The sequence below is a fragment of the Macaca thibetana genome, chromosome 1 (assembly GCF_024542745.1).
Source record: "Macaca thibetana thibetana isolate TM-01 chromosome 1, ASM2454274v1, whole genome shotgun sequence".
In the NCBI taxonomy this organism is placed as follows: domain Eukaryota; kingdom Metazoa; phylum Chordata; class Mammalia; order Primates; family Cercopithecidae; genus Macaca; species Macaca thibetana.
Genome location: NC_065578.1, coordinates 161,164,889 through 161,188,397, shown reverse-complemented (window position 1 = coordinate 161,188,397; position 23,509 = coordinate 161,164,889). Strand labels below are relative to the sequence as shown.

The following is a 23,509-nucleotide window of genomic DNA, read 5'->3' as shown; positions in this document are numbered from 1 at the left end:
ATTGGCTGAAGTGATGTGAGTAAAGAAGGGATCTTAGAAAAACTAAAGCTTGGCCGGGCGCGGTGGCTCAAGCCTGTAATCCCAGCACTTTGGGAGGCCGAGACGGGCGGATCACGAGGTCAGGAGATCGAGACCATCCTGGCTAACACGGTGAAACCCCGTCTCTACTAAAAAATACAAAAAACTAGCCGGGCGAGGTGGCGGGCGCCTGTAGTCCCAGCTACTCGGGAGGCTGAGGCAGGAGAATGGTCTAAACCCGGGAGGCGGAGCTTGCAGTGAGCTGAGATCCGGCCACTGCACCCCAGCCTGGGCGACAGAGCAAGACTCTGTCTCAAAAAAAAAAGAAAAACTAAAGCTTGTGTGTGGATTTCTGGAAATGCAGCTTGCTCTGGAGAAGCAAGAAATGGTAGAAAAGAGAGTGGGGAAGTTGATTGGAGAGAAAAGTGAGATCATGAGAGAACCCAGAATCCTGGAGCCATTTGGAAAAAGACTTTTATTTACATTTCCCTTCTGAAGTGTGAGCCAGTTAGACAAAGGGGATGTGGGCCAGGGCGTAGGTGTAACCTCAGAAGCTGGGGAAGCTTTCACAGCTACTCAGTCTAAAAATGACCCCATTTCTTGAAAATTATGCATTAGACTCTGGTCTAGTTTCCCTAGCCACAGTATCTCGGGGTCCTTGCACCCTTAAGAGATGTGGCCCAGCTGGGCACGATGATTTATGCCTGTAATCCTAGTACTTTGGGAGGCCGAGGCAGGAGGATCACGAGGTCAGAAGATCGAGGCCATCATGGCCAACATGGTGAAACCCTGTCTCTACTAAAAATACAAAAATTAGCTGGGCGTGCTGGCACGCGCCTGTAGTCCTAGCAACTCAGGAGGCTGAGGCAGGAGAATCACTTGAACCCAGGAGGTGGAGGTTGCAGTGAGCCGAGATAGCGCCACTGCACTCCAGCCTGGCGACAGAGTGAGACCCCGTCTCAGAAAAAAAGAAGAGAGGTGACCCAGTGTGGCCTGAAGTCACCTAGCCAAGAAGTGGGGGAGGGGCCTCTGAAGCCTGGGACATGCTTGTTCGGCCTCCCTTGACTCCCAGCGTCTTCAACTCCTAAAGGAAATCGTAGCAGGGAGGAGGGCTTGGAATATGGTGCTCAGCCCCTTCACCCTCTTCTGGAGGGCTGGGGGCAGGTGCTGCCCGCTGCACACTGACCTTTGTCCTGCCATTTGCAGTTTATGAGGTGCTTTCCTCATCCCATTATCTCATTTGATCCGCCCCACAGCTCTCTGAGGAGACCGGGCGTCCCCATTTTACTGACAAGGTGGGCCGAAGTCACTGGCTGGGTGAGAGTGGGGACCAACTGACAGCATGCCTGCCCCCACGTTGCAGCTCAGTGAGGCCACCTGGGCAGCGCCTGGGACAGCCGGGAAGACGGCAGCTCTGGGAGGGACGTCTTTCTCCCCAACAGTTCTCTCCCCTCTCACCCCTCAGGACGCTGCACAGTCCTGGCACAGACCCCTGGGCTGGCCTCTGTGCTGCCCTCTCTGTCGGTCACCGGACACCCTTACCCCAACTCTCACCAGCCCGGGGACCTCCGAATGGACCCCTCCTAGCAGGAGACAGCCCTGTCTCTCGCCCACCCCAGTCTGCATCCCCTCAGGTGTGTCCTGGGCTGGGGAGTGGGGGTGGGGAGGAAGCCACAGGGCCAGGCTGTTTATATCCTGCCCTGCCGGAGCTGCTGGTCACCTCTTATCTGCTTCTGTGGGATTGGGTGTGTCGCTGTGCAGGTCAGAGGGAGGTCACCCCTCCCGTGGTGTTTGGGTGTGCCTGAGGAGGGGCTGGGGTCGGCCTCCTGGGACAGTTCCCGGCTTCTCCCACAGCCCCACCTGTCCCACCAATTCTGGGGAAATCTGGCTTCTCCTGGGGGAAGTGGGTGAAGGGGTTGCGTTTCTGAGGAGTCTGGTTTCAATCTGCTCTCTCACTGCAGTTGTCTGTTTACACATCTCTCTCCCTCGCCTGGCTGTGAGCACCTCTGGGCAAGTGCTGGGGCTTACTCACCTCAGCACCTTGCACAGCGCCTGGCACAGAGGAGGTGCTCAATAAATATTTGTTAAATAGCCCCGTGACTCTCCCTGCCCTGGCCACCACCTCCCCCACAAACCACACACACTCATATACACTCATGGGAACCAAAGTCACACACACACTCACACTCACAAAGATAAATATCCACAAGCCCTCACTCACATGCCCCTGCAGACACTGCCTGCTCTCACACACTTGCGTGGACCATATGCACAGCCTCACACTTGCACACACCGGTGCACACAACACACTCCCACCTCATAGTCTCACATGGCCACACCCAGGCCTACTTGCAGGACTTACCTCTTCCCTCGGGGTCCTTCTGTGAAGCATTTCCTGACCTCCTCTTTGGCCCTTTTCCACCACCAGATGGGTTCAGCCCTTGCCTCCAGTCAGGACAGGCTTGGTAATTTGCAGAGCCCAGTGCAAAGTGAAAGCCTGGGCCCTTGTTAAAGAATTATTAGGCCGGGTGTGGTGGCTCACACCAGTAATCCCAGCACTTTGGGAGGCCAGTGGATCACCTGAGGTCAGGAGTTTGAGACCAGCCTGATCAACATGGCAAAACCCCATCTCTACTAAAAATAACAAAATTAGCTGGGTGTGGTGGCATGCACCTGTAATCCTAGCCACGCTGGAGGTTGAGGCAGAAGAATCACTTGAACCTGGGAGGCGGAGGTTGCAGTGAGCCGAGATCAAGCCACTGTACTCTAGCCTGGGCAACAAGAGCGAAACTCCATCTCAAAAAATAAATAAATAAATAATAATAATTAAAAATTTCAAAATGGCAACAGCAGAGCAGAGCATGAACCATGCGTGAGGTGCAGTCCTCCACCAAGTGCAGGGCCCTGTGGGACCACTGTACAAATTGCACTCAGGAAGCCACCCCTGCCATCATTTGCCACTGGCCCATAAGAGCTCCACTGAACTAACTACCCACCATGACTTCTACTACAGATATGTTTGCCACAGTCACAAAGAAATCAACAATTTTTCAAGTTTTTTGTTTTTGAGACGGAGTCATGCTCTGTTGCCCAGGCTGGAGTGCAGTGGCACCATCTCGGCTCACTGCAACCTTTGCCTCCCAGGTTCACGCCATTCTCTTGCCTCAGCCTCCTAAGTAGCTGGGACTATAGGTGCCCGCCACCATGACCGGCTAACTTTTTTGCATTTTTAGTAGAGACGGTGTTTCACCATGTTAGCCAGAATGGTCTCGATCTGTTGACCTCATGATCTGCCTGCCTTGGCCTCCCAAAGTGTTGGGATTACAGGCATGAGCCACCATACCTGGCCCAAGTTGTCAAGTTTTTAAAAGTAGGAAAATTTTCACAGGAAAAACCCCTAAATTTGTGGCTTGTCTTTTTAAAAAATTGGCTGTGCGAAGTGACTCACACCTGAAATCCCAACACAGGGAGGCCGAGGCAGGAGGATCACTTGAGCCCAAGAGTTCAAGACCAGCCTGGGCAACATAGGGAGACCCTCTCTCTACAAATAATTTTTTAAAAATTAGCCAGGAGTGGTGGTGTGCACCTGTGGTCCCAGCTACTCAGGAGGCTGAGGCAGGAGGATCGCCTGAGCCTGGGAGGCTGAGGCTGCAGTAAGCTCTGATCGCACAATCCAGCCGAGGCATGATTTATAACTTTGAACAAGTTACTTTCCTTTTCTGAGCCTCAGTTTCCTCATCTACAAAATGAAGATAGTTCTACTTCGAGTGCTTTGTCCTACAAGTCACCAGAGTGAGACCTGGTCTCAAAACAAGTTAAAAATAAAAATAAATGTGAAAAAAAGAATCAGAAGATTTGGCCCAGCTGAGTTAGCTCTCCCTGTACCACAATCTGTCAGAGTGGAGTCAGGCTGCTCCATACAGTCTTGAGTTTCCCACCATCCCCACCACGCAGTACCTGTGTGGCCCCATAAGTGCTAAGATTTCAACAACTGTTTAAAAACAGTCAAGCCTCTCCCACCTACTGCTCCCAGACTAGGAGCACATTTTGTACCCCCTCTACTTGGCAAAAGGATGTCTCGTTGGGCATGTTAACAAGTAAATGAATGAAGTGGGTTGAGGGGATGGGAGGATGCTCATGAGTATGGAAGCCCAGCCAGCTCCTTCTATTATGAGGGTCTGGGATGGACACCAGAGCCCCTGATACTTACTGGGAAATAGTGAGTTTTCTTAGCTCCAAGACCATTGACTTTTAACCCAATTCAGTGCATGGCATAGCATGGGCCCTCATGCACACTGGACTATCTCTGCACCGTCTTCTGGACTGTGCATGGCTGCTTAACCCAGAGTGCCCAAAGATGCCACCACTGCCCAGCAGTCTTGTCCCATCTCCTCTCTCTGCTGAGGGAAGAGAGTTGGCAGAACTTCATTGTCCGTGATAGGTCTGCATGTATTTCCCCCTCAACCCATCTTTTCTCAGGAAGAACAAGCACCTTAAATTGGTCCTTACATCGGCTGGGTGCAGTGGCTCACGCATGTAATCCCAGCACTTTGGGAGACCGAAGCAGGCAGATCACCTGAGGTTGGGAGTTTCAGACCAGCCTGACCAACATGGAAAAACCCCGACTCTACTAAAAACACAGAATTAGCCAGCTGTGGTGGCACATGCCTGTAATCCCAGCTACTCGGGAGGCTGAGGCAGGACAATCGCTTGAACCTGGGAGGCGGAGGTTGCGATGAGCCAAGATCGCGCCATTGCACTCCAGCCTGGGCAACAAGAGCGAAATTCCGTCTCAAAAAAAAAAAAAAAAAATTAGTCCCTACATCATAACTACCAGTGATTTGTAGGACAGAGCACTCAATGTAGAACACTTTTCACCTTGTAGATGAGGAAAGTGAAGCTTAGAAAAGAAAGGTAACTTGCTCAAAGTCACAAATCTTGTCGAATGGAGCTTGAGCTTCATGTTGACAGGTTACCGCTTACTGAGTATCTACTAGGTGCCAGGCAATGTGTCAAGTTATTGCTTTATATACATCATTCATTCTCTCTGTATTCATTAACTGTCTGCTGTGTGCATGACTCCATGATGTGTGCAGAAGACCCAGTAGAGAAGAGGTCACTCAGGGGGAGTAGGAAGCCTAGACTGTGGCCGGGCGCGGTGGCTCATGCCAGTAATCCCAGCACTTTGGGAGGCTAACGCGGGTAAATCACTTGAGGGCAGGAATTTGAGACCAGCCTGGCCAACATGGCGAAACCCTGTCTCTAGTAAAAATACAAAAATAAGCCGAGATTGGTGGCGGGTGCCTGTAATCCCAGCTACTTGGGAGGCTGAGGCAGGAGAATCGCTTGAACCCAGCAGGAGGTTGTGGTGAGCCGAGATCACGCCTCTGCACTCCAGCCAGGCGACAGATCACGCCTCTGCACTCCAGCCAGGCAACAGAGCGAGATTCCATCTCAAAAAAAAAAAAAAAAAAAAAAAAAAAAAAAAGTCCGGGAGCAGTGGCTCACGCCTGTAATCCCAACACTTTGGGAGGCCGAGGTGGGTGAATTATGATGTCAGGAGTTCAAAATCAGCCTGGCCAAGATGATGAAACCCCGTCTCTACTAAAAATACAAAAAATGTAGCCGGGCATGGTGGCGGGTGCCTGTAATCCCAGTTACTTGGAAGGCTGAGGCAGAGAATTGCTTGAATCTGGGAGGCAGAGGTTGCAGTGAGCTGAGATCACGCCACTGTACTCCAGACTGAGCGACAGAGCGAGACTCTATCTCAGAAAGAAAGAAAGAAAGAAGAAAGAAAGAAAGAAAGAAAGAAAGAAAGAAAGAAAGAAAGAAAGAAAGAAAGAAAGAAAGAAAGAGAGAGAGAGAGAAAGGAAGGAAGGAAGGAAGGAAGGAAGGAAGGAAGGAAGGAAGGAAGGAAGGAAGGAAGGAAGGAAGGAAGCAAGCCTAGGCTACAGCCTAGGAAATTCCAAAGACATCTATATAAACCTCTCAGGGAGGTAGAGGATGAGTGCCTCATTTCACAGATGAGCAAACTGAGGCTTCAGAGAGGTTAAGAAACAGCTTAAGCGCTCAGAGATAGCAGTAAGTTTAGGAAACCAGAGCTTGAACCCTGGCTTCTTTCTTCAGTTCCACAGCTGCCTCTGCTTTGAGAGGTGCTGAGCAACCCAAATGTCTCTGCTGCGTTGGTGCCTGAAACCCCACCATTAGATGTGCAATTTGAGGAATGCCCTATGGATATACAACCATGCCTGGGGTGGAGGGCGGATTCAATGAGCATTGCTTTCCAGGTACCCTTGGATCCTGCAGGGTGGATGGAAAGTGAGTTTTCAGTTCTTGAGAACCTCACTGTGGCCGTCCCTTGGGAGCGCTGCCCTCTCATTCTTATCCTATGCTCCTCCTCCTCCTCCTTCTCCTTCTGCTATTCTTATCCTATGCTCCTCCTCCTCCTCCTCCTCCTGCTACGTGCAGGGCTGGGCTGGGGCACCAGCAGCAGCAATTAGCCCAGCTCAGCCGCCCGTTACTGGAACCTGCATGTCAACTCTGGAGCTGATCCAGGAAACCACACCCAGTGTCCTGCATGACTCAGCCTCACCTGCCCCCTCCACACCTGCCAGCCTCAGTGACCCAGGCCACAGTGCCCAGGGGAAAGTCCCAGCATCCTTTGGTCAATCCTCATCTACTCCATGTGTTTGTAAGGCAAGCTGGGATTTAGAGTCTTTGTATCACAGGCTTGATTCCAGGCTGATTTCTAGCCAGGAGAGAATGCTCCAGGCAGAGCAAATGCTGGGGTTTGGAAAACTAGACTCTCTATGACAAACGCAGACAGATGGACCTCCTCTTCACTATCATTGCTTGAAACGTGAACAGCTTAAGGCCATGGGAGATATTACTTTTCATATGTCAAACTGGCAAAGAATTAAAGAATGCCCCTGATGTCTAGAGCTGGTGAGGATGTGAAGAAACTCAAACTTGACACAAACTACTAGTCAAGGTGTGAATTGAGAGACACTTTTTTTTTTTTTTTGAGATGGAGTCTTGCTCTGTTGCCCAGGCTGGAGTGCAGTGGTGCGATCTCAGCTCACTGCAAGCTCTGCCTTCCAGGTTCAAGCAACGCTCCTGCCTCAGCCTCCTGAGTAGCTAGGATTACAGGCATATCACCACGCCTGGCTAATTTTTATATTTTTAGTACAGACAGGAGTTTCACCACGTTGACCAGACTGGTCTTGAACTCCTGACCCCAGGTGATCCGCCTGCCTTGGCCTCCCAAAGTGCTGGGATTACAGGTGTGAGCCACCGTGCCTGGCCGAGAGACATTTTCTTTCTTTTTAATTTTTTAATGTTTATTTTTATATATTTTTTTTTGTCTTTTTTTTTTTTTTTTCCTTTTTGTGGAGAACGGGGTCTCGCTATATTACCCAGGCAGGTCTCGAACTCCTGGGCTCAAGCTATCCTCCCGCCTCTGCCTCCCTGAGAGCTGGGATTACAGGCGTCAGCCACCGCGCCCGGCCATTTTTATATATTTTTTAACTTTTTTTTTTTTTTTTTTTTTTTGAGATAGGGTCTTACTCTAGCACCCAGGCTGGAGTACAGTGGCATGATCATGGCTCATTGTAGCCTTGATCCCCGACTCCCCCGGGCCCAACTGATCCTCCCACCTCAGCCTCCCAAGTAGTTGGGACCACAGGCATGTGCCACCACACCCAGATAATTTTTTCATTTTATTTTATTTTTGTAGAGACAGGGGTCTCACTGTGTTGCCCAGGCTGGTCTTGAACTGCTGAACTCAAGTTATCCTGCCTCAGCCTCCCAAAGTGTGGAGACTACAGGTGCGAGCAGGATAAACTTTCTAAAGAACGATTTCACAGAGTGTTTAAAAGCCTTAAAAAACATGCATATGCTATTACACAGCAATTTCATGTCTAAGAATTTTTCCAAGAAAAATAATTGGAAAAGCACACAAGGATGCTTGTTGTGGTGGTGTTATAACTGAAGACAAAAGCTAGCAACCCAGTGTTAACCAAAAGAGGACTGGTGGCTGCTCTGCCTATGAAGTAGCCATTCTTTTATTTCTTCACTTTTTTTTTTTTTTTTTTTTTTTTGAGACAGAGTCTCGCTCTGTAGCCCAGGCTGGAGTACAGTAGTGCGATCTCCTCTCACTGCAAGCCCCGCCTCCTGGGTTCACTCCATTCTCCTGCCTCAGCCTCCTGAGTAGCTGGGACTACAGGCGACCGCCACCACATCTGGCTAATTTTTTGTATTTTTAGTAGAGACAGGGTTTCACTGTGTTAGCCAGGATATTGTTTTACTTTCTTAATAAACTTCCTTTCACTTAAAAAAAAAAAAAAGGATTGGTGACAGAGTCTCTCTGAACCTATTCTGGTTCAGGGCATGCTTAAAAAAAAAATTTATAAATAGGGCTGGGCACTGTGGCTCAAGCTCTTTGGGAGGCTGAGGCAGGAGGATCACTTGAGACCAGTTCCAGACTATCCTTGGCATATAGCAAGACACCATTTCTAAAAATACAAATACATAAAAATTTGTAAGTAAATTTTTAAAGAGAGGATTGGTGAAATAAACTATAATAGAGGTATTTATTCAAATACTAGGCAGTCATTAAAGTGATGCTGTGGACTATATTTATTGACATGTAGCATTGTCCATGATATATTATTAAGTGGAAAAAAAGTAGGTTTGTACTCATTTTGTATAGAATGATTCTACTTTGTAAAATGTTAGTGGTTATCTCTGGGTGGTATCAAACATACATTTTCTGAAAAGAGTTAAATAGAGCATATGTTATCACAAAAAAGTAAGCTATTTTCCATTTTGGGAAAGAAAAAAAAAAGCATCAATGGGACTGAAGAAAAGCTTCCAAAGACTGTTATTTACATCTCCATAACACTTTAAAAGTGTCTCTAGGTCGGGCGCAGTGGCTCACGTCTGTAATCCCAGCACTTTGGGAGGCCGAGGTGGGCAGATCACAAGGTCAGGAGTTTGAGACCATCCTGGCTAACATGGTGAAACTCTGTCTCTACTAAAAATACAAAAAATTAGCCGGGCATGGTGGTGGGCGCCTGTAGTCCCAGCTACTTGGGAGACTGAGGCAGGAGAATGGCGTAAACCCGGGAGGCGGAGCTTGCAGTGAGCTGAGATCCGACCACTGCACTCCTGCCTGGGCGACAGAGCGAGACTCCCTCTCTAAAAAAAAAAAAAAAAAATGTGTCTCTAGGGCCAGGCTTCATGGTTCATACCTGTCATCTCAACACTTTGAGAGACCAAGGTGAGAGCCAGGAGTTCAAGTCCAGCCTGGGCAACAAAGTGAGACCCCGTCTCTGCAGAATCAAAATAATTTTAGGCTTGGCGCGGTGGCTCACGCCTATAATCTCAGCACTTTGGGAGGCCGAGACGGGCGGATCACGAGGTCAGGAGTTCGAGACCATCCTGGCTAACACGGTGAAACCCCGTCTCTACTAAAAAATACAAAAAACTAGCCGGGCGAGGTGGCGGGCGCCTGTAGTCCCAGCTACTTGGGAGGCTGAGGCAGGAGAATGGCGTAAAAACCCGGGAGGCAGAGCTTGCAGTGAGCTGAGATCCGGCCACTGCACTCCAGCCTGGGCGACACAGCGAGACTCCGTCTCAAAAAAAAAAAAAAAAAAAAAAAAAAGAAGATAGCCTTTATCTCTATTTCCTTTTTTTTGTTGTTGTTTTTTATTTTTAATTTTTGACAGGGTGTCACTCTGTTGCCTAGGCTGGAGTGCAGTGGCACCATCTTGGCTCACTGCAACCTCTGCCTCCCGGGTTCAAACAGTTCTCATGTCTCAGCTTCCTGAGTAGCTGAGATTACAGGCATGCACCACTGCACCTGGCTAATTTTTGTATTTTTATTTATTTTATTTTATTTTGAGACAGAGTCTCGCTGTCTCGCCCAGGCTGGCATGCAGTGGCACAGTCTCAGCTCACTGCAACCTCCACCTCCCAGGTTCAAGCAATTCTCCTGCCTCAGCCTCTCGAGTAGCTGAGACGACAGGCACACACCACCATGACCAGCTAATTTTTGTATTTTTTAGTGGAGATGGGGTTTCACCATGTTGGCTAGACTGGTCTCGAACTCCTGACCTCAAGTGATCTGCCTGCCTCGGCCTCCCGAAGTGCTGGGATTACAGGCATGAGCCACCATACCCAGCCATGTTTGAATTTTTGTGTGCATCTCATAATTTTTTATAAAGTGTTAGATATCTTTTTTTTTTTTTTTTTTTTAAGACAGTGTCTCACTCTGTTGCCCTGGCAGGAGTGCAGTAGTATGCAATCTTGGCTCACTGCAACCTCTGCCTCCCAGGTTCAAGGAATCCTTCCACCTCAGCCTCAGCAGGGGAGATCACAGGCATGCACCACCATGCCCAGCTAATTTATTGTATTTTTGGTAGAGATAGGGTTTTGCCATGTTGCCCAGGCTGGTCTTAAACTCCTGAGCTCAGGCAATCCCCTCGCCTTGGCTTACCAAAGTGCTGGGATTACAGTCATGTGTCACCATGCCTGGCCAGATGCTGGACAGCTTATGTAGAACAGAAACTATTTAATTTCTAGTGACTTATTCTTCAGATATACTTTCATATTGGTACAAGAAGAGTCATTGCAGTATTTTTTGGAAAACAATTATTTGTATTTGGAGACAAATAAAAAATAAGTCATTTGCCCAGGTGTGGGGCTCATGCCTGTAATCCCAGCACTTTGGGAGGCCAAGGCGGGAGGATCACTTGAGCCCAGGAGTTTGAGACAGCCTGGCCAGCATGGCAAAACTCTGCCTCTACAAAAAATACAAAAAATTAGCTGGGCGTGGTGGCATGAGCCTGTAGTCCCAGCTACTGGGGAGGCTGACTGGGAGGATCACTTGAGTCCAGGAGGCAGAAGTTGCTTTGAGCCAAGATCACACTACTGCACTCCAGCTTGGGTGACAGAGCCAGACCCTGTTTCAAAAATAAAAAGAGAGAAAAAGTCGTTCTATAAGTGGTCCTACGTGCCAGATCTTGTTAGTGTTTTACAGATGCAAACTCTGAATCCTCACAACCGCGTTTTGAGGTGAGTCTATGTCATTTCCATTTTATTGATGAGAAAACTAAGGCACTAAGAATGTCAGTCAATTGCTCAAGATTTTACAACTAGTAAATTGTGGAGCCAGTACTCAAACTCAAGCAGTCTGATTTCAGAGCTTATGCGTGAATCTTAAGCATGATGCCTAAATCTCTACTAATATAGAAGTAGTTAAAAAAATTACAGTGCACTGAAAAAAAAATGAGGTGATTCTGCATGAATTTATGTGGGCCAATCTCCAAAACAGATTAAGTGAAAAAAGCAGATGTAGAACAGTGTGTATAGTTTACTGTGTGTATGTGTGAGTGACAAAGAAAGGAGAGTATCTCTGGAAGGGCGTAAAAGAAACTGATAAACTGCGTTCCTTCTGGAATAGGAATGGAAGTCAGAGTAGGTGAGGAGACTCTTTATAATACAACCTATGGGACCACTTGAATTTTTCTTTTCTTTTTTTTTTTTTTGAGACTGAGTTTTGCTCTTGTTGCCCAGGCTGGAGTTCAATGGCATGGTCTCGGCTCACTGCAACCTCTGCCTCCTGGGTTCAAGTGATTCTCCTGCCTCAGACTCCTGAATAGCTGGGATTACAGGCACCTGCCACCACGCCCTGCTAATTTTTGTATCTTTAGTAGAGATGGGGTTTCTTCATGTTGGTCAGGCTGGTCTCAAACTCCTGACCTCCGGTGATTCACCTTCCTCGGCCTCCCAAAGTTCTGAGATTACAGGCGTGAGCCACCGCGCCTGGCCCCATTTGAATTTTTTGCCATAGAAAAGTATTTTTAGGCTGGGTGCGGTGGCTCACGCCTGTAATCCCAGCACTTTGGGAGGCCGAGGCAGGCGGATCACTAGGTCAGGAGATCGAGACCATCCTGGCTAACACGGTGAAACCCCATCTCTGCTAAAAATACAAAAAAAAAAATTGGCTGGGCACGGGGCCGGGCGCCTGTAGTCCCAGTTACTCGGGAGGGTGAGGCAGGAGAATGGCATGAACCTGGGAGGCGGAGGTTTCAGTGAGTGGGGATTGAATCACTGTACTCCAGCCTGGGCAACAGAGTGAGACTCCACCTCAGAAAAAACAAAACAAAAATTATTTTTAATGCTGTTAGGTTTTTTTTTGTTTGTTTGTTTGTTTTTGAGACAGAGTTTTGCTTTTGTTGCCCAGGCTGGAGTGCAATGTCTCCCAGTACTTTGGGAGGCCAAGGTGAAAGGATTACTTGAGCCCAGGAGTCTGAGACCAGCATGGACAACATAGTGTGACCCCATCTCTATTTTTAAAAAGCCCAAAGATAGGTGATCTGTTAAATAAATTGTCATATCCATAAAATGAAACACTATGCAATCATTATAAACAATGATCTGTATTTAATGACATGGAATATTGTTCATTACATACTGTTAAGTGAAAAAGGCTGACTGCAAAACACCATGCATAATATTTCTCAATTTTGGTTTTAAAATGTAGAAATAACTATGGGTATATGTATGCATAGAAAACAGTCTGGAGCTAGGCGAGGTGGCTCATGCCTGTAATTGTAACACTTTGGGAGGGCAAGGAAAGCAATCAAGAGTTTGAGACCAGCCTGGCCAACAAGGTGAAACCTCATCTCTGCTAAAAACACAAAAATGAGCCAGGCGTGGTGGCACACACCTATAATCCCAGCTACTCTGGAGGCTGAGGCAGGATAATTGCTTGAACCTGGGAGGTGGAGTGAGCCTAGATTGCGCCACTGCACTCCAGCCTGGACAACAGAGTGCGACTCCTTCTAAAAAAAAAAAAAAAAAGGAAAAGAAAACGGTCTGGGAGGCCGGGCGCAGTGACTCACACCTGTAATCCTGCACTTTGGGAGGTTGAGGTGGGTGGATCACCTGAGGTTAGGGGTTCGAGACAAACCTGGCCAACATGGTGAAACCACGTCTCTACTAAAAATACAAAAATTAGCCGGGCGTGGTGGCAGGCGCCTGTAATCCCAGCTACTCAGGAGGCTGAGGTAGGAGAATTGCTTGAACCTGGGAGGGGAGGTTGCAGTGAGCCGAGATCATGCCATTGCACTCCAGCCTGGGGGAAAAGAGCGAGACTTCGTCTCAAAAAAAAAAAAAGAAAAAAGAAAAAAGAAAATAGCCTGGGAGGATGATATCAGCTTAATAACAACAACTATCTTTGGATAACGATATGATGCATAATTTTTACTTTTGTCTTAATGCCTTTCCATATTGCCTGAATTTTCCTTTATAAAAAGCCTGTATGTCTGTTAAAACAAAAAGGAAGACATCATGTAGGATGTAGTTGGAAGGGAAAAAAAAAAAAAAAAAAAGAAGAAGAAAATGAGGCGGGAAAGGGTGCAGGGTTTGAAACATGGTGGAGGACATAGACCAGCATCAAACTACCAGCACTGTAGAGGAGCCCCTGGATCTTATCAGGCTCAGCCTAGATGAGCAAATTGATGTGAAAATAAGAAATGACTGAGAGCTTCCAGGCAGATCACATGCTTATGATCAACATTTAAATATGACCTTGGGAGATGTGGAAGACACTGTGACTACTATAGAAATTGATGAAGAAACATATGAAGAGATACATAAGTCAACAAAACGGAATCTTCTAATGGTCTTTGTCAGGGGAGATGGTGTTGTCCTGGTTGCCCCTCCACTGAGAGTTGGCTGAAACAAAGAATTTGTCCTGTATGGAAAGCAGGAGACTTTGCACAGTGGCCGCTCTAAATGTAGAAGACATTCAAAAGAGAAACCTGCATACATGTTGATATTAAGAAATAATTACAGGGATTCTTCCACTCCTGAGACGAGTTGATTTGCAGATAACTCACAACTTCTTCTTTTTTTTTTTTTTTTTTTTTTTTTTTGAGACGGAGTCTCACTGTATCACCCAGGCTGGAGTGCAGTGGTGCGATCTCGGCTTACTGCAAGCTCCGCCTCCCGGGCTTACGCCATTCTCCTGCCTCAGCCTCCCTAGTAGCTGGGACGACAGGCGCCCGCCACCACGCCCGCCTCATTTTTTATATTTTTAGTAAAGACCGGGTTTCACCATGTTAGTGAGAATCGTCTCGATCTCCTGACCTCGTGATTGGCCCACGTCGGCCTCCCAAAGTGCTGGGATTACAGGCGTGAGCTACTGCACCCAGCCTAACTCACAACTTCTTAAGCTAAATGGTATTTTCATTTTTCTCAAGCTCTTCCAATAAACATGACCAAGATGCAGGACTCTTTTTCAGGACTTGTTTTGCTCCATTATTCTCACAGATATTTTTCTGATTTTGTTCTCTTTAAATTAAAATTGGTGTTTCCTCAGAAAAAAAAAAAAAGAAAATGCTTCCTTCGTTTTGAAAAATAAACATTAGTAATTCAAAAAAGGTAAAATAAACAACGTGTCTATATTTGGAGTGAGTTAACCAAAGTATGACTCATCTATTTCTAATATGGAATACTATGCCTTCATTAAAAATGTTGAGTCATTGAAGAATCTGCTTTGTGCCAGGCATTGATGATATAAAAGAAACCAAGACGAGGACAAGGACTCTCCCCTCTTGAGGTTATATGAGTAAACAGATGCTTAACACATAATGGGAATAATTGTATGACAAAAGTATCTATAGTGACACTGAAACCACAGAGAACAGCACAGACTCTGGAACCAGGTGCAGGGGGGTTCTGGGAAGATAAGTAGAAACTCACCAGGGCACAGAGATGGGGGTCACCTAGGCAGAAAGAACATCACGTGCAAAGGTCAAGGTGCATGAAATGGTATGATTTAAACAGAGGACAGGAAGAAATTGAATAGGATAGGAGCCTAGCATTTCGGGAAGGAGTGGCCAGAAATGAGGCTGAGAGATTCGTAGATCATGAAATGTAAGATAACAGAGTCAAAATAGCTTTTTGGTAATGTCTTACTGATGGCAATGTGGAGGGTGGCATGATGGGATAGTACTGAAGAAAGGACACCACCCAGAAAGCTGTTACAGTTCCCATGAAAAGGGGATGAGGGCCTAAGTGGCAGCGATGACAGCAGAGATGATGACTGGAGTGGAGCAAGGGATCAGGAGACATCACAGAGGTCTAAAGGGCAGGACTTGGTGAGTGGTGAAGGGGAGGGCAGAGTCAAGATAACACAGAGAGTCTGACATGTGGCTGAGTAGGCTGGGTTCTGGTCTTCAGGGGGAAGAGCAGACTGGGTGCTGGATCTGATCACTGTGCTTTGAGGGGCCTGAGATGTTCTGCAGGCAGATGTTCAGGAGGGAGGCTTGGGTCAAAAAGTAGCTTTTAGGGTCTTGAAGCATTTAAATGATAGTTGAAGCTAAGGGTTTGAACACAAATCAGGGAAAATGGGCAGAAAAATACAGGGGAAAATAGTCCAGGGATAGAACTTCTGTATGTTTAGGGGCTAAATGGAGAAAGAAGGGCTGGTAGATTGAGAAGGTGAGATCACCTAGGTAGGAAGAAAACAGAAACGAGGGAGGATGGTGTCAGAGAGACCTAAGAAGTAGAAACCTCAAGGTAGAAGTGGTCAATAGTATCAAATGTCAAAAGATGCTCATAGGCCAGGCCCAGTGGCTCATGCCTGTAATCCCAGCACACAAAAAGACACTATGGTGGGCATATTGTCTCACACCTGTAATCCCAGCCTTTTGGAAGACTGAGGCAGGAGGATCAATTGGGCCCAGGAAGTCAAGGCTGCAGTGAGACATGATTGCACCACTGCACTCCAGCATGGGTGACAGAGCAAGACCTTGTCTAAAAAAAAAAAAAAAAAACAAAACATACAAACATACAAACATACATACATATATATATATATATATATATATATAGTCCTGCTGGGCGCAGTGGCTCACTCCTGTAATCCCAGCACTTTGGGAGGCTGAGGCGGGTGGATCACCTGAGGTCAGGAGTTCAAGACCAGGCTTGCCAACATGGTGAAACTCCATCTCTACTTAAAAAAAAAAAAAAAAATTAGCTGGGCATGGTGGCATGTGCCTGTAATCCTAGCTACTTGGGAGGCTGAGGCAGGAGAATCGCTTGAACCTGGGAGGCGGAGGTTGCAGTGAGCTGAGATTGTGCCATTGCACTCCAGCCTGGGTGACAGAGCGAGACTCTGTCTCAAAAAAAAATAAAAAAATAAAAAATAGCCCTATGGACTTAAGACAAAACAAAAGAAATAATTTCCAGGCAAAGAGAAGATCCAGGGCACTGTCAGGAAATATTGTCTAAAGATGAAATCAAGGATGTGACTGAAAAACCCTTTGTTAAGACTTCAGGGGGTTTGTCCTCCACATTAATTCAACTACAGACTCCCTTGGTCATCTCTTAAACCTTGTCATTACCAGACACTGAACACCTTAATATTCTCAATTTCACTCTGGCCACTGCCTCTCATTTTTATCGCTCACCTCTGTGGAATTATAACTCCAGCACCCCTTCAGTTTCACAGGGATATCTAATCCATTGACCATTCTATCTTTTCTCTGTCCCTCATCCCTTCATGTTTTCCCTCCCCTCTTTACCCAGATTAAATTTTATGATCTATCGTTACAATCACTTTCTTTCAGAAACCCTCAACTCTCTTGGCCCCTTTTGCTTTGCGCTTCTCGCTTGGCAGAACCGCAATCTTGATAAAATCCAACCCTCCATCCATTCCAAGTATGCACCTGTGCTGATCAACAGACACATTGACTGTTCTCAGTCTAAATCGGTGGTTCTCCATAGGAAGCAGCTTTGTACCTGGCACACCCAGCCCCTGCCCCCATCAGGGACATCAGTGTTTGGAGACATTTTTATGATCACACCTGACGGTAAGTGCCACAGGTATTTAGTGGGTAGATAGCCCAGCCATGTTAAGCATCCTGTAGCTCACAGGCCAGCTCCCCACAACAAAGACTTAACTGGTCTAAAATGTCAATAATGCTGAGATTGAGAAATGCTTCTCTAAATTATTGATCACGAATTTTATGTGGGCCCTAGTGTTACCTGACAATCATACTACATTTCCCAAGTTGACTCACCCTCTTGTTTTCTCAGAGGAATACTTTATACCTTCTCTCTTATCAAACCTTCATCTCCTTTCCACTTCTCACTCGGTGGAGGATCTTGCCTCCTAGTTCACTGAGAAAATGGAAGCGACCAGAGGAGGACTCCCTCCAATGTCTCACCCCTGCACCCACCCGCCTACCCACCTTCACACCTAAACCCTCTGCCTTCTCTCCTGTTACTGCAGATGACCGGCTGAGCTCCTGGCTGAGGTCAACCCCTCTGCTTGTGCACTAAATCCCCTCCCATCTCGCCTACCCAAGGACAGTGCTCCAGCAACTCTCCCCCTTCTCAAAATGTTCCTTTTTACTTGATTATTTACATTGGCATATAAACGTATTATAATTTCCCCCATCTTAAAAACAGGCTGGGCACAGTGGCTCACACCTGTAATCTTAGCACTTTGGGAGGCCTAGGGAGGATCGCTTGAGGCTGAGAGTTTGAGATCAGCCTGGTCAACATAGGGAGATTCCAGTCTCTACAAAAATTTTTTTTTTTTTTTTTTTTTTTGAGATGGAGTTTCGCTCTTGTTGCCCAGGCTGGAGTGCAATGGCACGATGTCGGCTCACTGCAACCTCCGCCTCCCAGGTTCAAGCGATTCTCCTGCCTCAGCCTCTCGAGTAGCTGGGATTACAGGCATGTGCCACCATGCCCAGCTAATTTTGTATTTTTAGTAGAGACGGGGTTTCTCCATGTTGATCAGGCTGGTCTCAAACTCCTGACCTCAGGTGATCCACCCGCCTCGGCCTCCCAAAGTGCTGGGATTACAGGCGTGAGCCACTGCACCCGGCCTCTACAAACAATTTTTAAAAGTTAGCAAGGGCCAGGCACAGTGGCTCATGCCTGTAATCCCAGCACTTTGGGAGGCTGAGGCAGGCAGATCACTTGAGGTCAGGAGTTCAAGACCAGTCTAGCCAACATGGTGAAATCCTGTCTCTACTAAAAATACAAAAATTAGCTGGGCGTGGTGGTGCACACCTGTAGTCCCAGCTACTCAGGAGGCTGAGGCAAGAGAATCACTTGAACCTGGGAGGCAGAGGCTGCAGTGAACCAAGACTGTGCCACTGCACTCCAGCCTGGGCAACAGAGTGTGACTCCATCTCAAAAAACAAAACAAAACAAACTTAGGCGTGGTGGTACATGCTTGTAGTCCTAGCTACTCAAGAGGCTGAGGCAGGAGGATGGCTTGAGCCTAGAAGTGAAAGGCTATAGTATGCTATGATTGCACCACTGCACTCCAGCCTGGACAACACAGTGAGACCCAGTCTCTCTCTCTCTCTCTTTTTTTCTTTTTTTTTTTTTGAGATGGAGTTTCACTCTTGTTGCCCAGGCTGGAGTGCAAGACGGCACGATCTCAGCTCACTGCAACCTCCACCTCCCAGTTTCAAGCACTTCTCCTGTCTCAGCTTCCCAAGTAGCTGGGATTACAGGTGCCTACCACCATGCCCAGCTAATTTTTGTATTTTTAGTAGAGATGAGGTTTCACCATGTTGGCCAGGATGGTCTTGATCTCTTGACCTCGTGATCCGCCTGCCTCAGCCTCCCAAAGTGCTGGGATTACAGGCATGAGCCACCTCGCCCAGCAAGACCCAATCTCTTAAAAACAACAACAACAACAACAACAACAACAAAAGACGGGTGGGATAGCATTAGGAGAAATACCTAATGTAATGACGAGTTGATGGGTGCAGCAAACCAACGTGTCACATGTATACCTGTGTAACAAACCTGCATGTTGTGCACATGTACCATAGAACTTAAAGTATAATAATAATTTAAAAAACAAACAAAGTAATTAAAAAATAATTGTAACCCATTGCCCACCCCAGCCCTGCCCGCCTCCCTATCTTCTTTCTTGGTTTTATTTTTCGCCATAGCATTTATCACGCTCAGAAACACAAAATATTTATCTATTTTTGCTGTTTTTATTTGTCTTTCTCCCCCCGACTAAAATGAACACTCCGTGAGGGCATGGCATTTTGCCCGCTTTGCTCACAGTGCCAACCACTGAAGACATTCAATAAACAGTTTATCAAATGAATGAATGCATCTACCTGATACTTCATCAAGAAATTGGTGGCCATTAATTATCATCTTTGAACCTCTGATTGGTGACCTCTGGCAAGGCTGAGGACCTTTAGCTCTAATCAGTGGGCAAAAGGTTGACCTCTTTGCTACTGATTGGCTTTTCTTCTTCATTATACCCTTGGGCTGGATAGGGAAGCTGTGTGAATCAACGCTTCATAAGCCTTCCTCTCTGAGAACTAGGGCTTCCAAGGAATTGGATATGAAAAGGCAGGGAGGAAGGAGGAGGATATGAGATGCCAGACAGGAGAGGGCTGGGGGACAGGTCCCAGAAGAGGTCAGCTGGGGCCCAGGCAGGATGGCATTGTGGCTGCTGGTGCCAGAGCCAGTCTGCCTGGGTTAAAGTCCTCAGTCAGCCTTGACTGCTGGGTAATCCATGGTAAGTACCCACTGCTCCTGCCTCAGCTTCCCCACCTCCCACATGCGACTGATCCTCACAGCCATCTCTTGGGGTGGTTCTGAGGATGAAATGAGATCATCTATGTAAGCAGCTGGCACTTAAAAGCAGAGAGAGGGCGCCAAGGAACGTATGGTCTGTCTTTATCTGGGGAACGGAGGTGGAAGTCACCCAGCAGGCATGGGGCGTGGTATGGCAGAGCCAGGACCGAGGGTCTGTAGCCTCCTAAATCAGGGCTTTCTCTGCAGGAGTTCCCATGTTCTCACCATCTACAGAGTCACTCCCCTCCACCTGTTGCCCCCTTCCATCAAATGCCCCTCAAACTAGGTGGAGGGGCTCTCACAGATCTCTTCCCTTTAGCCTGCGGTTCTTTCTGCAGCACCAGGGCCCTGGGACCAGCTGGTGGTTTCCACCAGAGCAGCCTAGGGGTGAATTTAGTCAGGAATGTGCCCTTAGCTCAAGAGAATCCATCCCCCATCTTCCACTCCCCATCCCCACCCCCAACCGCAGGTTTCCCACCCACCCGTGGCCTGGCCAGCAGCAACCTCCGCTAGCTGCTAACTCGCTAGCTCAGTGACGGTGACGTCAGCCCTGCAGTGCAGGTTGGGCTGGTTTACCAGCAAGTTTCGCCTCTCCCTGGGGAGACTGGATTACCTCACCCTGGGAGCACAGTGAATGGTTAACCAGCCTCATCTTGGAGGGCCTCAAAGGCCCGTCCTCAGGTGCAGACCTACAGGGCAAGGGGTTGCATGGTCACATCCCTTAGTGTGCGTGGTCACATACCTAGTATGCGGGGTCACATACCCTAGCCAGGGCTGGGGTATGTGACCGCCCCATCCTTGGCCACTGCCCTCTTATCTGCATCACTGCTCACAAGTGTCATAAAAATTTGTCTATAGCATATATAAATATACATATGACATGGAAGGCTTCCTGATGGCAAATAACATTTTCCATTTTGCATAAGCTTGGGTGGCTTTTTATTCATCTATTGTTGTTTTAAGTACATATTTCCATCTAAACTTAGATATAAGTTTAGGCCGGCCACGGTGGCTCACGCCTGTAATCCCAGTACCTTTGGGGGGTTGAGGCGGGTGGATCATTTGAGGCCAGCTGTTCAAGACCAGCCTGGCCAACATGATGAAACCCTGTCTCTACTAAAAAATACAAAAATTAGCCAGGCGTGGTGGCAGGTGCCTGTAATCCCAGCTGCTTGGGAGGCTGAGACAGGAGAACCACTTGAACCCGGGAGGCGGAGGTTACAGTGAGCTGAGATTGCACCGCTGCACTCCAGCCGGGGTGACAGAGTGACATTCTGTCTCAAAAACAAAAACAAAAAAACAAACAAGCAAAAAAAAAAAAAAAACGAAATTTAGATGTATATTTAAAAATTGCTTTTTACCCCTGAAGATCTCAGCATTCTACCTGCTCTATTCATTAGTATTTAGATTACCCATGACACCAAAAGTACTTTCCAACCCAGAAATAGACCCAGGAATTGATATAAAATATAGAACTGCTATAATATTAGCAACTTGTAGCAGCAAATTCTTGACTTGGGAAAGTAGGAATTCCTCTCATTAAGAGATGTTTGCCGGGCGCGGTGGCTCACGCCTGTAATCCCAGCACTTTGGGAGGCCAAGGCTGGCAGATCACAAGGTCGGGAGATTGAGACCATCCTGGCTAACACGGTGAAACTCCATCTCTAGTAAAAATACAAAAAATTAGCCGGGTGTGGTGGCAGGCACCTATAGTCCCAGCTACTCAGGAGGCTGAGGCAGGAGAATGGTGTGTACCCAGGAGGCAGAGCTTGCAGTGAGCCGAGATCGGGCCACTGTACTCCAGCCTAGGCAACAGAGCAAGACTCGTCTCAAAAAAAAAAAAAAAAAAAAAAAAAAAGAGATGTTTGCCCTCAGGGAATGCTATATAGAAAAGAATTTGGCTGGAACTCTTTTTTTCCATTATGACTCCATTAACACTTGAATTGTTTCCTTTTACTTTTCTTTTTCTCTCTCTCTTTTTTTTTTTTTTTTTTTTTTTTTTTGAGACAGAGTCTTGCCCTGTCACCCAGGCTGGAGTGCAGTGGCATGATCTCAGCTCACTGCAACTCTGCCTCTTGAGTTTAAGTGATTCTCCTGCCTCAGCCTCCAGAGTAGCTGGGATTACAGGCGTGCACCACCATCCCTGGCTAATTTTCGCATTTTTAGTAGAGATGGAGTTTTGCCATGTTGGTAAGGCTGGTTTTGAACTGCTGACCTCAAGTGATCCACCTGTCTGAGTCTCCCAAAGTGCTGGGATTATAGGCGTGAACCTGGCATGTTTCCTTTTTCAAAATAAGATTTGTCCTGATTGCTGTGAATTTTTAAAAGAGAATTATTTTCCATGACACATTCTGTGTTCAGATGTACTGACTTTAGGAGTTGATAAATAGTCCGCTAGCAATGCAAATTATATATTAAAATATGAATTTTTTTTCTCCAGAAACATCACAAGATTCTGGATTTTTAAAATCATAAAGCTAACAAATTATACATATATGTATGTAAAGATGTGTGGTGTGTATTACACAAATGTATAGGTATAAAACTTGAAAGAACACAATGGGGGGCCAGGCATGGTGGCTCACAATTATAGTCCCAACACTTTGGGAGGCTGAGGTGAGCAGATTACTTCAGCCCAGGAGTTTGAGACCAGCCTGGGCAACATAGTGAGATCCTGTCTCTAAAACAAAACAAAACAAAAGCCTGGCATAGTGGTGCGTGCCTGTTGTCCCAGCTACTCAGGAGGCTGAGGTGCGAGGATTGCTTGAACCTGGGAGGTTGAAGCTGCAGGGAGCCATGATTGCGCCACTATACTATAACCTGGGTGAGAGAGGGAGATCTTGTCTCAAACAAAACAAAACAAAACAAAACTGTAAAAGAAAGGCATTCAATAAAACACATCAGGATTGATGATCATGTATACACTGATTTATTCACAAATATTTAATGAGCTACTGTTATCCATGGAGTACTGTGCTAGATACTGAAGGTACGAAGGGCAAAGAGAACAGAGTGATCCCTTCTCTCAAGGCTTTATAGCGTGTGAGATTAGCTGATGACATCCAGTAAACTGCACCGTTGAGTGAGGCCTGGCAGCTAGTTAGAGATCATGTGAATCAGAAAGTATAATCAATTGGTTTGCAGGGCTGGGCTGCATGGAAGTATCCAAGGCACAGATGGAGCAGTAGCACCTTCCACAGGCCTGGGGCACACAGGGCCACTCAGCATGAGAGCCCATCCCTGGCAATGAACATTCTCCTTGGAGAGAAACCTCACATCCCAGTATTTCTGGATGATTGTGCCTAGAGACCATAGTTGACAGGAGTGATATGGTTTGGCTGTGTCCCCACCTAAATCTGAACTTGAATTGTATCTCCCAGAATTCCCACATGTTGTGGGAGGGACCTGGTGGGGGCGGGTAATTGAATCATGGGGCCCGTCTTTCCTGTGCTATTTTCGGGATAGTGAATAAGTCTCACGAGATCTGATGGGTTTATCAGGGGTTTCTGCTTTTGCTTCTTTCCCATATTCCCTTGCTGCTGCCATGTAAGAAGTGCCTTTCATCTCCCCCCAAGATTCTGAGGCCTCCGCAGCCATATGGAACTGTAAGTCCAATTAAACCTCTTTTTCTTCCCAGTCTCAGGTACGTCTTTATCAGCAGTGTGAAAACGGACTAATATAAGGAGTCTGCCTATTGCAACCTTGAGTGAGGATTCTCTGCAAGGACCCCAATCCTCCAGGGAGATTGGCTCCCTCTCCATTCTGGAAATGGCTTTGTTTTCAGCGCAAGTCCCTGGAGATTTCCCAATCTCAGTCTTCTCACTGCACGGATCCTGCCCTAAGTGTT

General features: G+C 47.0%; 1 pseudogene; it reads left to right on the top strand.

The window, feature by feature from the left end:
* Positions 1-13,431: 13,431 nt before the first annotated feature.
* LOC126939461 (U6 snRNA-associated Sm-like protein LSm3) lies at positions 13,432-13,765 on the top strand (annotated as a pseudogene).
* The last annotated feature ends 9,744 nt before the right edge of the window (positions 13,766-23,509 follow it).